The sequence below is a fragment of the Aethalodelphis obliquidens genome, unplaced genomic scaffold (genome assembly GCF_003676395.1).
Source record: "Aethalodelphis obliquidens isolate GAN/ISIS:26980383/991018 unplaced genomic scaffold, ASM367639v1 scaffold77, whole genome shotgun sequence".
Classification (NCBI taxonomy): domain Eukaryota; kingdom Metazoa; phylum Chordata; class Mammalia; order Artiodactyla; family Delphinidae; genus Aethalodelphis; species Aethalodelphis obliquidens.
The window spans coordinates 234,464-251,090 of NW_020838021.1; the positions used below are offsets into that span (position 1 = coordinate 234,464).

At 52.2% G+C, this 16,627-nt stretch overlaps 1 protein-coding gene across 5 annotated transcripts in view; it reads right to left on the reverse strand.

Moving 5' to 3' along the window:
• BCORL1 (BCL6 corepressor like 1) overlaps positions 1–13,770 on the reverse strand; it is a 60,912-nt gene extending 47,142 nt beyond the window's left edge. For 2 of the 5 annotated variants that reach the window (XM_027092307.1, XM_027092302.1), the window contains exons 1-2: positions 12,804–12,937; positions 12,160–12,239 (exon numbers count right to left, since the gene is read on the reverse strand). The gene's annotated coding sequence lies outside the window, so the exon portion shown is untranslated. Of the gene's footprint in view, positions 1–11,162; positions 11,412–12,159; positions 12,240–12,803; positions 12,940–13,537 lie in introns of those variants that run through there. The other 3 variants (XM_027092303.1, XM_027092306.1, XM_027092304.1) reach the window with 3 other exon arrangements.
• Positions 13,771–16,627: the final 2,857 nt, after the last annotated feature.

The following is a 16,627-nucleotide window of genomic DNA, read 5'->3' on the forward strand; positions in this document are numbered from 1 at the left end:
TGCCGCGGAGCAGCTAAGCCCATGGGCCACAACTACTGAGCCTCCGCTCTAGAGCCCATGAGCCACAACTATTAAGCCCGCGTGCCGCAACTACTGAAGCCCACACACCTAGAGCCTGTGCTCCGCAACAAGAGAAGCCACCACAATGAGAAGCCCGTGAACCGCAACGAACAGGAGCCCCCACTCGCCGCAACCAAAGAAAAGTCCACGCGCAGCAACGAAGACCCAATGCAGCCAGAAACGATAAATAAATAAAATAAAATAATAAATTTAATAAATTTATTTTAAAAAAAAAGAATCCACCTGCCAATGCAGGGGACACAGGTTCGATCCCTGGCCTGGGAAGATCCCACATGCCGCGGAGCAACTAAGCCCGTGCGCAACAACTACTGAGCCTGCACTCCAGAGTCCGTGAGCCACAACTACGAAGCCCACGTGCCTAGAGCCCGTGCTCACAACAAGAGAAGCCACCTCAATGAGAAGCCCGCGCACTGCAACAGAGTGGCCCCCGCTCGCCGTGGGGCTAGAGAAAGCTCACATGCAGGAACGAAGACCCAATGCAGCCAAAAATAAATAAATAAATTTATTAAAAAATAAAAGGAAAGAAAAGAAAATGACCAGACAGGGTGTTTGTTAGTCTAGTGGACCAGTTCCCCAGAATCACGTAGCTCCTTTTGTGGCCAAAGACCCCTTACGTGCAGAACAACTGGTGCTGGCAATGCATGGGATACAACTAGGACCCCTACACATAGCATGAAACCTGCCCATTTACTCCAGCTTGGACTCTGCCATCCAGACAGTAAATTAGAAACTCAAGATTAAGAAGGCCTCAGTTAAACTAAATCTGGTAGTACTCCCCCAGGACTCTTTTGGTTCACACTGTCTTGTGACCTGGAAGCAATTATGACTCTAAAAAAATGAAAGAGCCGGAAAATATTCCTCTTGAAGCCTGGCCCTGAATCTGTCCTCAAGAGGATAGGCGTGGCCAGTAGACAGTTAAAGAAGGAGGGCTGGGTCAGTGATGACTAATAAGTAAAGAAAACCAACTTTGGGACCTACTGCTCCAAGAGAAGTCCAGAGCCCTGGGGAAAGCTCCCGTAAGACAGAGGTATTCGCATTCTGATTTCACAGAAGCAAAGGAAAGGCCACCCTACTACCCCACTTTGGGAGAAGCAGCATCTAAGACACCCCCAAGGAGATCCAAGTGATCACTGGCATTGAGATCCTAGGGAACATGAAAAGGCCACGGCTTCCACCCAGTCACTGGAGTGCCTTTAGAGAGATGTCAAAATGTCTCAAAATCATTGTTTTCAATAGGAAAGTTTACACATACCCAACAAGGATAACTTTACCTGACTTTAGATATAGAACCCTCACCACAGGTCTTACCCTCCTTGTCCCTCTGCCTTCTTCCACGTGTAGGACTAGCATTCCTATTTTTCCTACTTAATTACATATCCGAAACCTCACCCCCCAATGAGGAAGTTCTTCCAACTTAAATTGTCTAATTTAATGATTTCCCATATAAGGATATTCTAATATTCTCCTCTGGCTCTCCCCTCAATATCAATATGCCCTCTTCTTTCCCTACCATTAACCAAATACCATTCCTTGAAACTCAAGAGTCCTGTATACATGCCCCAATCACTCTGCTTCCCTTTATGCAAAACAGGTTCCTCTACCACCATACACCACCACACACAAACATACAAACACACAAAATCAACTGAAAATAATCTGCTGGGCAATTGAAAGGAGGAAGGGGCCCTTTGCACTGTTCATCCCCATCTTCTATTCTAGCACTTCCTGGTTACCCTGAGTTTTTTATTTTTTTTCATCCAAATAGTTCCACGAGTTCTACTCCAAGGGATAAGTCTTATAAGGGACACTGCATCCTGTTCCCAGATGCATTCATTCCTGTATTTACCGAGAAGGCTAAGGAGTTGTCTGCACACGGCTCTAGCAAAGACACCTTCACAGACTCCATGGGTACCTCCATGTTTGAAAACCCTGCCTTATAAACATTTATGAGACTTGGATACAAAGGAATGTTAACTATCTGCTAAACGCATGAGAGCTTATTCATTCAAATGAATAAATGTCGTTACCTCCAAAGTAGTCACTTTGGGAAGCTAGACATTCATCTCAAAGCAGTGACCAAGGCTTGTGATCTCTTTGGAGCTCTCCCGGTGAGCATTACCATCCAAACCTTTCTCAAGCCAACTCACAGCCTTTTCAGTCTCCTCACAAGCGCTGAATCCATCCAGAGTCATTTTGATGTTTTAAAACTGCCAACACCCATTCAGAATCATCTAATCACAAAACTGGCAATACCCTTGAAGAATGATATAAAGTTTACCGGCGGTAACCGTGGGTTTCACATCCGCGGTTGGCTGAATCGGGGATGCAAACCTCGCGCGCGAATGCGGAAGGCCGACTGTGTTCCTTCTACTCCGCTATTTTTTGTCAGGGACTTGAGCGTCCACGGATTTTCGTATCCATTTTGATATCCACGGGGGTTCCTGTAACCAATACCCCGCAGATACCAAGGGACGGCTGTACGATAGTACCCAAAGCCTAAACTGTGGGGGGCAAAACTTGGAGGGCATTTTCAGCCCCCACTTCTCAACCATCTGAGACATCTCACTATATGCAGTTACTATGTCATCTGCAAAAATTGAGAATAACACAAAAGCACTTGAACAGACCAAAGGTAATCGATTTCAGCAGTTTAGTAGGCAAAAACAAAAGTTTTAATCTCTCACGTATATTTTCATACCACCAGATCATTTTAGCTTTTCCACCCACTGCCAAGATACTTTTTTCCTATTATTCAAATAGTACTCACTTCCATTTCCTGCTGCAAGGAAATTATTTTACTCCATCTAAGGAAAATACCTCATCATAGCTTTAAACTGGACCTAGGCTCTAGGAACAAGATTTTGTGCAACTTCTAGATGTCACAGATATCTAGAAAACCTAAACATCATGAAATTAATCAGTCCTTTTCCAAATGCAAAGCCACCTCAAAATGTCACCCTAAGTAACTAGGGTCATCCTTTGAACACTTCTCATTTCTACTAGATCAAAAAAATGAGTTGGCTTTCCTCAATTTGGTCTTCAGCAGGACCATGTGAATATTTGGTGTGTCTTTCACACTCCAAAGTTGAATCATTGTAATCTGAGACTTCAATCCCTTTTGTGATGCTTCTGTGTCCTCCCTGCCATAAACTGTGACAGTGGCTCTCAGGTCCTCCATTTCAGTATACAGCATGCATGATATGGAATTTTTCACCTAAAGAGAATTCCTCCTCACCAAACTTTGGCCCTTTTTTTTTTTTTTTTTTTTTTGCGGTACGCGGGCCTCTCACTGTTGTGGCCTCTCCCGTTGCGGAGCACAGGCTCCGGACACGCAGGCTCAGCGGCCATGGCTCACTGGCCCAGCCACTACGCGGCATGTGGGATCTTCCCGGACCGGGGCACGACCCCGTGTCCCCTGCAACGGCAGGCGGACTCTCAACCACTGCGCCACCAGGGAAGCCCTGGCCTTTTTAAAAAAAAACTCTCCTGGACCTCTTACACAAATACTTGGAGAGGCCATTATCAGCCTATTTTTTTTCTATTCTCTCACCCCAGAATATGGGCTTAACTCATTTTGTACATTTACTCATTCAAAGGTACACACACACACACACACACACACACACACAAATTAGCTCACAGAATTTCAAACTCTCAACATTGGCTCAACCTGCTACCAGTCTATAGGTTTCTCAAGGCCAGAAAAAATATTTTCTACTTCTTTTAATAGTTCCTCCCAATAGTGTCTAGCATGACACAAAGTACACAATATGCGCTAGATAATTACTTGCTAAACTACAGGGAAAAACTAAAATTCCCTCTACCCAATACAGAAACCAAGAACAACCCCAAGTAAAAAGCATTGTGTCGGGCTTCCCTGGTGGCGCAGTGTTTAAGAATCCACCTGCCAGTGCAGGGGACACGGATTCAAGCCCTGGTCTGGGAAGATCCCACATGCCATGGAGCAACTAAGCCCGTGCGCCGCAACTACTGAGACTGTACTCTAGAGCCTGCAAGCCACAACTACTGAGCACCCGCACCTAGGGCCTGTGCTCCACAACGAGAAGCCACCACAATGAGAAGCCCGTGCACTGCAAGGAAGAGTAGCCCCTGCTCGCCGCAACTAGAGAAAGCCCGTGTGCAGCAATGAAGACCCAACGCAACCAAAAATAAATAATTAGTTAACTTTTAAAAAAAGGCATTGGGTCTTTGAATTCCTTTTACTTCCCATGATCTCTCATAAACTTTCTTTCTTCTCCTTACTTCCATGATAAAGAAACCACAGAAATAAAATAAAATTGGGCTGGGGCAAAACAATAAAGTCAACTTCCAATTATCTGTAGCTTAGCTGCAGCTAATTTTTAAACCCAGCCGACTTATGGACTGCCTTCTGCCACTTATAGTAGATGTGTGCTCAGGGAACAACTCACTTTAATATTTGCCTAAGCATAATATAAATAGGAAGGTAGATCTGCTGGGGAGGGGGACAGGTAGAGAATAATAATGCATTTCTGAAGTCAAACAGAAATTATTAATTTGTTCACTGATCTAGTTTTAAATTGGCCTGGTATCACACTCTCCCTATATTGGCATAGCTGATTGTTGGCATCAAAGTTCACTTTGGCTGCAGAGAGGGACTATATTTTACAGCCCATCGTTTTTCTCTGCCCAAAAGTTTGGTTTGGGGATACCCGAGCTATTTGAGACGTTAATCTCTCTCATCCAATCACTGATGAACATCCTTGTCATAGAGCCATACCAGACCTGGGCTCTATCTACCAGCTCTTGTAGAACTTCCAGATGTCAGAGACAGCTGGAAAGCCCAACCAGTCATAATTAAACACAGCAGCCCTTTTCAGAAAGCAATGGCTTTTTAAAATGTCACCCTGGTAAACTACGTTTGGGTCATTTCTAAAGGACGGACCAAAATGTGCCCTGAAGTTTCGACTGGATATACACCCTTCAGTTCCTGTTCTGAAATACTAAGCACGGTTACAGCACAGCTGTTAAAGAAGCTGCCACTTCCACCTCAAAGGTGGATGCAATAATGCAGTGATGAGCCAAGCTCTTTCTTCCTACCACGTCGTAAATGCTAAATATGTACTAATACAACAGGAATATGGAGAAAGAGCACAGAGAATCAAGATATAAGGGGAGCACTCAGGAGCTATTGATAGTTTTCTTTCTGCCACCATGTTTACCATAGTGTAATATAAAAAGGTAATGTCATAGGACACAGTTGAATAAGAAAAACTAGATTATACTATAATAATAGATGCCATTTATTGGGCACCTGCTATGGACCTGGCACTATAGATGCATCATCTTGTGTAATCCTCACAGCCCTGTGAGACTGGGATTATCATCTCCATTTTATAGATGAGAAAACTGAGGCTCAAGAAAGTTCCACACGACGAGGAAGTAGAAGAATGAGGACTGCAACCGAGGGCTGTTATGTCTCCAAAGGCCTCCAGATAATTCTGATGCAGGCTAAAGTCTGAGAACCACTGGACCACACTACCCCGTGCGTGGTACCACCAAGTCACGCTGAGTAAAGCCTCGTCATAGTAAGACACGTAATCACCTCTCAGGTCTAGGTATAGAGTGCCTCCCCTCACTCCGGGGCTCAGAGCCACATGTAGTGCACTTCTCTATAGAACTTGGAAAAATGAAAACCTGCTTGCTCTCCTTGTCCCCGGACACCAGCATTATAACAAAACTCGACTGTACCCTTAAATGGCACTAACACTAAGATTTCTAGGCATACCTTAGCAATGAGGTAACCAAATTTTGTTTCTTAGCAGACAGTCAAAGAAGCCTAAAACACAAAACTTTGCCTGCCCCTCAGTACTCTCGATTCTTCACGGATACTTAGCTTAAGGTCTTCTTAAAATCCAAATGAAGATGTATCCTGCGTCACATACTCTCATGAATAAGCTAAAAATTACCCCGTTTTACAAATAATAAATCATCTCTCTTCAAATTCATCACAATCCATTGGGCAGGGAGAATATGACCTTGACATGCAGCCTGCAGCCACTTTTTAAACAATGATTCACTTTTTAATGTTTTATGGGGAAAGGGTGGCTTCTGCTTTAAAAAAAAAAAAAAAAAAAGAGGGAACCAGAACAGCATATTGGAATGATGGGGATAGAAAAAGAGTTAAATTTTACTCTTGACCAGAATTCAACTTTAGTTCACCAAAGAAAGTTTTCATCATAAAAGAGTGCTTTTAAGTTATGAACAGTAGGAAAGCATATGATTTAGAAGGAGAACAGTTTCTACGTTATTTTAAGGATGACCATTCAAAAACTGGCGTTAATAAAGCCTAGTTTGTATGTGAAATTATATAAAATACTGTATAGCATCCTAGTGGCCGAAAGGTAGATTACTTCTTATTACCTCCCTCTTTGGCCGGTCAGATGCTAAACCTTCTGGCAAGCAGAGACTCACACCCAACTGGAACTCCAGCATTAAGAAATTTCCTTTCTTTTGGAAAACTCAAAGGTCTAGGGCCTTCCTTCCTCCCTCATGTAATCATCAGTGGCTTCTCCTTTTCCCTGTCTATTTTATCCCAACAATTTCCACTTTCCCCAGCGCTCTCTCCTTTCCACTCTAGTGTTCACTTTCCCACCCAACTCAACCATGAACTCCTCCTCTCTCAATCCCAGATGCTGGTTGACACTGGAAAACAGCTCTCTACCCTCTGAGGCCATTCTAGTCCATCTCAAACTTAGCTCAGCCTAGAAGCAATGAACCACTCCAGCTGTCCAACCCCTGATTAGCGCCTCTCCTCTATGCCCCCACCCCACCCTCCAATTCTGGCCCAAGGCTCTCAGGCCACTGTTCTTTATCCTGTTTCTTTCTGGAATTTCCATCATCCATCTCCATATATCTAGGATTCCTCCCACTTGCAGACTGGAAAAACTGGTGTATTCCCACTTTCTCCTTCTTTCAAGGCCATTCTATTTAGGACGGTTAATTCCTTCCCCCATTCAATATCCTTACTTTAGTCTAGATTTTCTAATTAATGCTTAGACTTATAAGTCCTGGATCCCAGCTAACTTCTGCTTCCTGGGCCCTCCCAGGGCAGCGGCTATCAAAGGCAAGTTTTTACCTTCCCCACACCAGCTCCCAATGACATCTGAATAAACACCTTCCTTCTTTGGCTTGTTATCCCACCCTCTTTCTCTATTCTGCATTTTTCAGCCTGTACAGTATCCCTAAACTCCCTATTTCCTTATGTGTAAATATATTTCTATTTCTTCCTACATATCAGTTTCTCTGTAGCCCTATTTTTACCCAAGATCATCCTTCTCTCTTGCCCAAACCTTACTGATTCTAGCATGGAAGTGTAAAGAGCCTTAAAGATTCTTCAAACTTTACTTTGGAAAACATTATCCTGGAGATTTCAAGGTTCCACTTTTTCCTACTTAGCCCTAACATGGAACCAGTGTGATCACCTTTCTTCCCTCTTCACTGTCCAACCAACCCACTTCTGACTTCTCTTTCTGCCTTCCTTCTTTCTAGTATTCAAGTCCTTTTCTCCCATAATTCTGTTCCCCTAAAAGAATACCCTCTAAAACCCATAATCCAGACTCATCATGTTGAGATCCTCTGCCCCCTGTACTAAACTTTTTTTTCCTATGTAGTGAATTGTAGCATGAGTAAAGCAAAGAGACATCTGGAGGAACCCCCTTTGCTTCCCAAGAAAGTTTACATCACTGAGAAAGAAAGGGATCCTCCTTGCCTCCCTATCCTCTCCTGGTAAATCAAAACAACCAACTCTACAAGTGCCCTTGGTACAGCCACCATTGCTTGTGGAAATCCCCTCCCCCTCCACTCTGCCCAATCCAGACTCCAACTGCAGAGTTTCCCAGGGACTTAGCTTTCCTCTGCCCTGTCCCAACAATTTGCCATCTCTTCCTTGTGGCCTCAAGAACTAGTCCTCCTTAACCGAGACGTCAGAGTCCTCTCCCCTTCCTTCATCAGCAACTTCTCAGGGCCATAACAAAAAGAAACCTACCTACCTTTGCTGCAAAGCTAGCAACGGGGTCAACCCTCGTAACATCAATTTGAGTAAGGCTCTGTGCCCCATGGCCTGTGCCTCTTGTCCCCTACATCCACCCCAAGAGCAGCTGCCTCAGTTGCCGTATCAAAAGATGAGACTGCCTAGCAATATCCACATAGCTTGGTCAGATGGCCATGTCCCTCCTCAACTCCATCAGCCTTCAGATTCTCTTAACTTGCATCACCAAGCCTCCTGCTCCTCCTAGCTCCCCCAGTCTTTCCTACTAACTTTGCTTCTCCATCAAAATTTTACAGGTTCCTGCCTCTGCATTTTGCTTCTATTTGGAGCCTCTGGATGATTCTTGGGATTAGGTTACCCCATTTAATCCCCCGGTGGAATCCTCCAAATTTCTTTCCTACATACTGTCCTCTTCAGTACTACGTGGTGACATCCCCATCCAATCTAAGTACCCCTAAACTCTGCTCCACTGTGCTGCCTACCATCTCTCCCCAAATAAAGCTTCCTCTCTCCCAACATTCAAGGACAGGACAGGTAAACAGAAAATTAGATGACCTTTAAAGTCCCTTCCAACCTGGTAATTTTATTATCGACCTAATCTAATCCCAACCCCGAATACATACCCCATTCATTTCCCCCGAAAAACGTTTCAGCAGTGTGACTTTGAGAAATAGCCTTCTAAGTTGAAAGAACCACGGGCTAACCAGGGCAATGCAAACCTACAGTTGCACCCCCAGAAGTCTCACCAAACATTTCTGCAATTGTACTCCACCTCTGTGCCACGGGGACTGTCTCCAAACTGCCTTGAGAGTATTCCGCTGCCGCAGAAGTTACAGGGTCCCCTTCCCACACTCGCATAAAGAGCCCCTAAACCGTGGGCTAGACGCGTCCTCACCAAGGTACGCCTGTCCTTACTGTCTACTCTAGAAGACACCAAGAATAAATAAGTATCACCGCATCGACAGCTTCGTACAGCCAACACTGAAATTTTTCAAAACAATAAAACAAAACCAGAGTGCTTCCACTGCGGGGGGGGGGCGGAATAGAAGGGCACCCCCACCGGCCTCCCAGGTTTGCAGTGTGGTTCCCTCCCGCCTTTCCCCTCGACCACGTCTTTGCCTACAACAATCTCCCGCACCTCCATAACTCGAAATCCCCAGCCGAGGTGCGACCGGCTCCTCCCAGCCTTGCCCCGGACGTCCCTCTGGCCCAGCCTCCCTCTCGGCGGGACCCCAGCAAGGAGGGCCCCCTCCATCGTCCAGCTCACCTCCCGGTCCCTTCCCGGGCCTCTGGGCACCCCCGCAGGGCTCTGTCCCGAAGCAGAACCTCGAGGAGCCAAGCCCACGAGGCCCGTCGCGGGACCCACCCCCTGCTTCCTTCTCCCAGCACCTCGTCCTCCATGCACCCGGCCCCCGGGGCTCTTCGTCGTCGTCGTCCCGGCTCGTACCGCCCCCCGTCGGGGGCTCCACCCCCCGCCTGCACCCGCCCCCAGGACGGCCCCCTCCCCACCGCGCGCCGCCGGCGCCCTCTGCCCCGGCACGGGACTCCCTTTGGCCTCCGTTCCCCACCCAGAAGCGGCGGCGGCGGCGACGGCAACGGCTGCGGCGGCCCCAGCAGGAGCAGCAGCGGCGGCGGCGGCAGCGGCAGCAGCGCCGCCCCGGCCCCGCCCCGCCGCCCGCCGGAGCCCCACGCCCCGCCCGCCCGCCCCGCCGCGGGACTGCTCCCCCCAAAGCCCACCACTAAGCCCCCCCCCACCCCCAGTCCCCAGCCGCGATCCGTTCGAATCCAGCTCCGCCAGGCCTGCTGTCCGTTCCTCACGCCCCTTAGGACCCGGGGTGGGGGAGCCCTGGGGTTCGCGGCCATCCCTCTCCCTCCTTCTCCAAGGGCTGGGGGATTGCCCCCGATCCCGAAACCCGGCCCAGTAACCGGAGCCTCCCTCCTTGCAGCCCTCGGCTTCGCTCTCAGACCCCTTGCCTCCAGGCCTGGCGCGAAGCGGGTGGAGAGCTTGCACGCCGGATCTCCCCCCTGGCTTGCCGGGGCTAGTATGAATTGCCCCCGATCTCATCCTCCTTCAATTTAAGCCCCCTCCCCGCCGCGCCCGGCCCGGCGCCCCCGCCCCTAGAGCGAGGGCAGCGGAGCCAGGGCGCTCCGAAGTCATCCCCCGCCTTTTTTCCAGGGACTCGGATAATTGCCCCTGCCCCCATCATAGCACTCCCACTCCCGAACCCAGGCCCCGCCGCCACCTAGGGGTACCCCTTACCCTACGGTTCCTGCACCCCGACACCAGGGAGAAAGCAGCCCTTAAGAGCACCCGTCGCACCTCCCCTCTGAGGTTGGAGGGTATTTTCTCCTGGTCTCTTCAGGACTTCATCACGGACAGCCCCCCCCCCCCAAAAAAAACAAGCCCTTTCTCGCCCTGCCCTGCTGGCCAGCCTCCCTTCGGATCGTCGGATCCTTGGATCAGGGGGTTGGGGCCAGGTAGTTAACAAGACCGTAGCCTCCACCTCCCTTTCCGAGGAGTGGGGTAATTCCAATGGTTCCCCCCCAGGATCAACCCGACCCCCGTTTCCATGGAGACCCCCGCCCAGCCGGGATGAAGACTCTCGGATCGTGGCGAACAAGTCTCACCTGGCTAAGGGAGAAGGGGTGAGGAGGGGGTAGGGTAGGGCAAGAATGGGGTACGAAGGTGGAAGTGGAGGGGAGCTGTCCCGAAGGGAGGGGCGAGGACAGAGCGAGCTCCAGGGAGCGCTACGTCCGGGGACACGAAGAGGACGGCGCCCCCGGGGGGCAAGCAGAGCGGCCGCGGGGCGAAGAAGGGACAGGGTTGGGGAAAGGCTTGAGGTAGAAAGGAGCGGGTGGAGGATACGAGAAAGCCGGGGAGTCAAAAGGGGTGGAGGGGTTGGAGGAGAGAAAAAAAAGACGCACCTGTTCCCGAGTCGGCTCCGCGGGGAGGCTCAGGCCGCCACCCGGACTCCCTCTTACCCCCTCTGAGCCACCACCCGCCTAATACTGCCCCGATCTGATGCCCCCTCCGCCCCTTATTGCCACCGACCTCCTTCTCCTCTCTCTCGGCGGCGGCGGCGGTCGGACTCTAGGAACTGAGAGGAAGAAGGGAGGGCTCAGCAAAGCGGAGGAGAGACAGAGCCACACACTGGCAGCAGCCGCGGCGAGCGAAAGAGTGAGGGGGAGAGCGGTGTGTGTGTGTGTGTCTGTGTGTGCGAGCGAAGCCTGGTGGAGTGGGTGCCGGTCGCAGGGCTCGACGGGAAGTGGAGTCCGGTCGGATTCGCGGGCGGCGCCAGCCACCGCTCCGCGGGACTACAACTCCCAGAATGCCGCCTGCCCGGGGGGAGGAATGGGGAGGAGGAGGCGAAGGGAGGGAGAGAGCAAGAGAGGGAGGGACGAAAGCAGGGAGCAAGCGGCGGCGAAGGGGGCAGAGCCAAGCAGCCCCGGTGACACTGGGAGGGGAGGGGAGGAGGAGGGGATCGCTGCGAGGACCGAGCGGATTCCGGAGAGGGAGGCAGCGGTAGCTGCAGCAAGCCGGGCAAAAAGCTAGACTCCCAGGAGAGGCGGAGGCGCTCAATTCGAGAGGCTGCAGGAGCTCCACGCCCCCCCCCCGTACGCCCCACGAAGGGGGAGGTTGAGGAAGGGAAATGATCAGTGCACCACGGCCAGGGGTTTCTCTCTTTCTTCCAACGCTCTCCACCTTATGCCCCGACCTGACTTTCTCAGGCCACTGGTGCTGGATCCAGTGTGCAAATCCGGAGACCCCAGATCTCCCCTGCCCGGCAGCACAGAGCAGACACATTCAGTCCCCTTCTCCCAGGGGCCTGAGGGAGGCTCCCCTTGCTGGCAGGGCGTGACTCCCCCCTTCATCCCGCCCCCCTCATCGCCACCCCCCATCTCCCTCCCCGGAACCCCTCCCTTGAAGCCGGGGCTCGCGTCTCCCTCCCAGCCAAGAAAGGGACTCCCTCGGGGGCGACTACCCAGCCCCCTCCCTTATACTGCGCCCTTACCCACCAGCATCCCCTTCTTAGCGTTGCCCCCCTCACCGAAGTAATAGTGGGAGCGACCCGAGTTGGACTGGTGGCTACTTTCCCTCCGAGACTAGCCGTCCTTGGCCACGCCGACCCTGTGTAGAGATAGAGAAGCACATTAATTCTCCCGTTCCCCCCCCCTCAAGTTCGGATCCCCGTGGAAATGGCTCACAAGGAAAGAGGGGTTGGTAGTGGAAGTGAGCTGGGGGTGAATCCCAATCCTCAAACCTCATCCCAGGCGTGGAAATCCAGGGATTCGTCCCCATTCTTAAAAGCCATCAAATCGCTTGGGGGGGGCGTTAGTTGGGGGTAGATTATCTAACCCCCAGTGTCCATGCTACTCGAAGCAACGCTACATGTAGGAATAAGATAGGAACTAGGCTGCCGCCGCGAGAGGAAAAGTATTACCCCCCCTGCCGTCGTCCACCCCCAAACACACAACCCTAGGAGAGTCAGATGGCCGAGCAAGGGGCGGGGGGAGGCGGTGGGAGTGCTGGAGAGTGAAAGGGTTGCAGCGGGGAGGGTCCGCGGCCCCCTGAGAGCAGAATCCAGATGCTAAAGAGGTGGGTGGGGGGGGTGCGGCATAATTGCAGACAGTGTCTCTCCTAGCTTTTCCCGGAATCGCCACCGAACACCGTCTAACACTCGTAGTTGCTTACCAGTCAATCCCCTAGCCCCATTTGTGCGCTTGAGGCTGCCGGAGCCCGGGAAGCCCGGGCACAAACTCCGCGGAAGCTGGCCTTCGCCGCCGCCGCGCTGCCGCGGGCCTCCCTCTCTCCGCTGGCGGCCCCGCCGATCTACCTTCGCCCCCGGCCGAGGCCAGACCCCGCTCGCAACTCCACGCCCCTACTCCACCCCCGGCTCCCCCTCCCCTCGCCCTCTCCCCGCTGGTCCGGCCCAGCCCCTAGCGCCGCGCCGCCCCGCCCTACTGCTCGGTCCCGAGCCCAGCAAGTGCCCCGAACTCGCCCCCCGCCCCCACGCCCAGGCCAGTCCGGCCGGGCCTGGTTTCCCCCTCCCGCCGCGCCCCGCCCCCGAATCCACGTCCTACTTCGCCACCCAACTCGGCCCGATCCGGGTTCGGCCCGCGCCCAGGCCATCGGAGTCCCCGGTTCGGTCCGGTGTACGGCCACCCACCCCGCCCTTGCCTGGGTGCCGGCCTGGCCCGCTGCCTGCGCCCGCCGAGCCGACTCAGGCGCGCGGTCCTGGTCCCGGTCCCGGTGCCGGCCTCGGTCCCGGCGGCGTTGCCGCGTCTCGCCACGAGGGCTGGGTCCACGCAAGATCCGAACCCGCGCGGGGTGGGGGCCGAGGAAAGCAAGTTTCTTTATCTTCTCTCCGCCCCCGCCGCAGGGCCGCGCCGTCCCCCCCTTCCCCGCTCCCACGGAGCCCCCTTCACCTGGGCAGAGCCCCTCGGCCGCTGTCGCAACTTTGCTCTTCTCCACGCTGCCGGGGAAGCGGGCGAAGCGGGAGGAGGAGGGAGGTGGAGGGGGGTGCTGGGATCAGGCCGCTGGGCTCCGGGAGGACACGTGGGGGAGGAGGGGAAGGAGGAGGAGGAAGGGGGGGCAGGCCTGCAGTTCTCGGGGCTCCCCCTGCCAGCCCCGGGGAAGCCGGAACCTCGCCGGGCAGCCGCAGACCCCGCACTGGCCACGGGGGAAGAACGGAGCCACCTTCCCCGGCCAGCCCGTGGCTCCAGGAAGGAGGGGGGGCGAGCAACGCCGCTTGGGGTCGGAGAGCAAGCGTTTTCGCTCGAGCTTTATGTGTGGCTCTCTCTTTCTCCGTTTAGCCTCTGTGTATGCGGGGGGGTGGGGTCTTGCCTGCGGGGGGGTGCCCCCACCGGACGCCCCGCCCCTCCCCTCCCCCGGCCCCCCACTTCCCTAACCCGGGCGACCTCGGTGCGTGGCTCCGGCACGGGCACCGAGGCCGCCCGCGGGTGCAGCCCCAGCCCCGGCGCCGAAGTGGGACAGGTGCTGGGGAAGGGAAAATGCCGGGGCTCGCTGTCTCGCCTCGCGTCTCCGGGGCGGCCCACCCTTCGTGGCAACGGCCGGGTCTGCAGCCCCCGTGGGCAGAACTCAAAGGGCAGCCCCCGGCCTGGGCGTGGAGGCATCTGGGGGGGGCGGGTAGGAGTGAGAGGCCCGAGGGAGGAAGGAGGAGGGGGACGAAAGGTCTGCAAAGGGGGGAGCCTGCACGACTCGGGCCGAAAACCTGGCTCTCTTTCCAAGGCTCCTCAGTCACCAAACTGAACCCCTTGACCCTTACCCTTTACCCTAACGACTCCTCTCCTGGCCAAAGGAATAAATCCTCGTATGTGTTTACATCCCAGGCTATCCCCGGCACTGAAGGGCTGAGAAGCCTGCGGTCCACATTGGAACTCTGATGACTTTACATTAACTCTGAGGAGAGCAGCTTGCGATGGAGCTGAAGCTGCCGGGCGGACTTACTTTCAGTCTTAGGGTGTTTCTTAGCAGCTCCAACCCTGACTTGGTGGTGGGGACTTCAAAGGCATCGCCTCAACCTACAGGGTATTAGGGGAGGTGCCCTGCAGTTCCTGGAGGGTTCAGGGCTTTGTAAACGGAATGTGAAATGAATAGCAGGAATTTGAAAAAAAATCTTTAATGTGCAGATATATTGATATTATTTATTATATATTTATCTATACTAAGGAAGCCAGAGGGTGATGTGGACTGGAAGGAAGCCCTGCAGGATTAATGTCTTCCTCCTCCCCCTCCTCCCCGCCCCCCTCCTTTGTCCTAGGCCCAGAGGTTCCATCTCTAAGCTGTGGGGTGTCTTCTCTCCTCTCCTTTGGAAGGACTTTAGAGATGGCAGTTGAGACTTGCCTGGTATGTCTCCCTCACCTGGTTTGAAGGATGTGTGTGAGTATTGCGGAGGAGGGCAAGCCTCTAAGGCTGCAGTGGCTTTGCTGCTGGATGAGGCCTGGTGTTCTATGACCCCTCTTGCTTGTCCTCACCAGCGTCAAAATCTATTGCCAGCAGTGTGGACATACCGCTTGCCATTTTACTTTGCTTTGGGAACCTCTTCACTAGCTGTTTTACTTGACCACTCCTGCCCTGCCATGCACCCCCCACACACCTTAAAAAGTGTTTGGCCTAAGTTGCACCAAGGGAAAGTGGAGATTGGGAAATGATTTGTTTAAGCTAATCAACATATGAACTCGAAATGCATTATTAAGGGGGGAAATTGCCTCTATCGGGCCTGATAATGCAGGCCCCACCACTTCTGCTTTGATTTAAATTGGCTGTCTTCACTGATTTTAATTAATCTGGTAATTACTAAATCTCCACGTCTCTTAAGGCCCTTAGGGCCTTAGGGCTACTTTGCTCCTTGGTTTGAGGCTGAAACAGATTCTGGACACCTCCGTTCCCACTCGTCTGTGTCTCACCATTTGGCTGCATCATTTATCTGGCGAAATAAAGGTTGGGGCAAGATGGCTATTTCCTGGCTGAAGCCCTAGCATTTCTGAGCCTTTTCCTGTTGGGGGGCCACACTTCCTGCCCTACAGGAGATGATGGGAAACCAAGGAGCAGGGTGGGGAGAGCTGTGGGAAACCTTGTAAAGAATGTAGAGTTTAATGATTCTTTTATTTGAGGCTAGAACCACAACATCATCATAATAATACCTTACCTTTGTACAACATCAGAGTGTTTACAAAGCCCTTTCGCTTGTGTTATTTCATTTGTTTCTCACTACAACTCTTGATGTTGTAATTGAGGAAACTGAGTCCATGAGCAGCTATGAGTGGCTTGCTCAAGGTCATATGGCTAGTGAGTGCCTGAGCCAGGATTCAACCCCAGTAGTCCTGTTTCCACATCCGGAGCTCTTTTTAATATGGAATAGCACCTCCATTTCATGTCAAAATATTCATTTTCAGGCAGGGTTGTTTTTCTAATTGTTTCTCCCATCGATAACAGCTGGACTCAGAGAGGCAGCTTGGTGTAATGGAAAGAGGATTGTTTGGAGAGTTCTAAGAATCAGATCCCAGTCCTGTCTTGTCGCTAGCTAGCAGTGTGACCTCAAGCAAGCCCTAACATTTAAGTAGTGCCAGCCTGATGCCCGGTACTGTATTTTGGGTCTTCCCCCTGCTCTAAAATATGGAAATCAATGCACCTGTCATACCTCCCTTACAGGGACACCCCTGAGCATCAGATGAGATAATGGATGGGAAAGAATTTTGTACACTGTAAACCACTGGGCTCATGCAAGACTTATTATTATCAGCGTTGGCACCACCAGCCTCCCTAGGTGTAGCTCAGAGACCTAGGGGTGACACTGGCCTGGGGCCTACCTTCCTGAAGCTTACCAGACAAAACAGGGCATTTGGGGGGGGGGGTCCCAGGATAATTTAAGCTCCAAACCAACCTCTGGCTAAATTCATAGGATAATTGCTTTAATTCTCTGCTTTGTTCTGCAATCACAGGCCTTGTCTCTCTGGTAAAGCAGCCCAGCCCTATGACAACAATAACAACAGTAA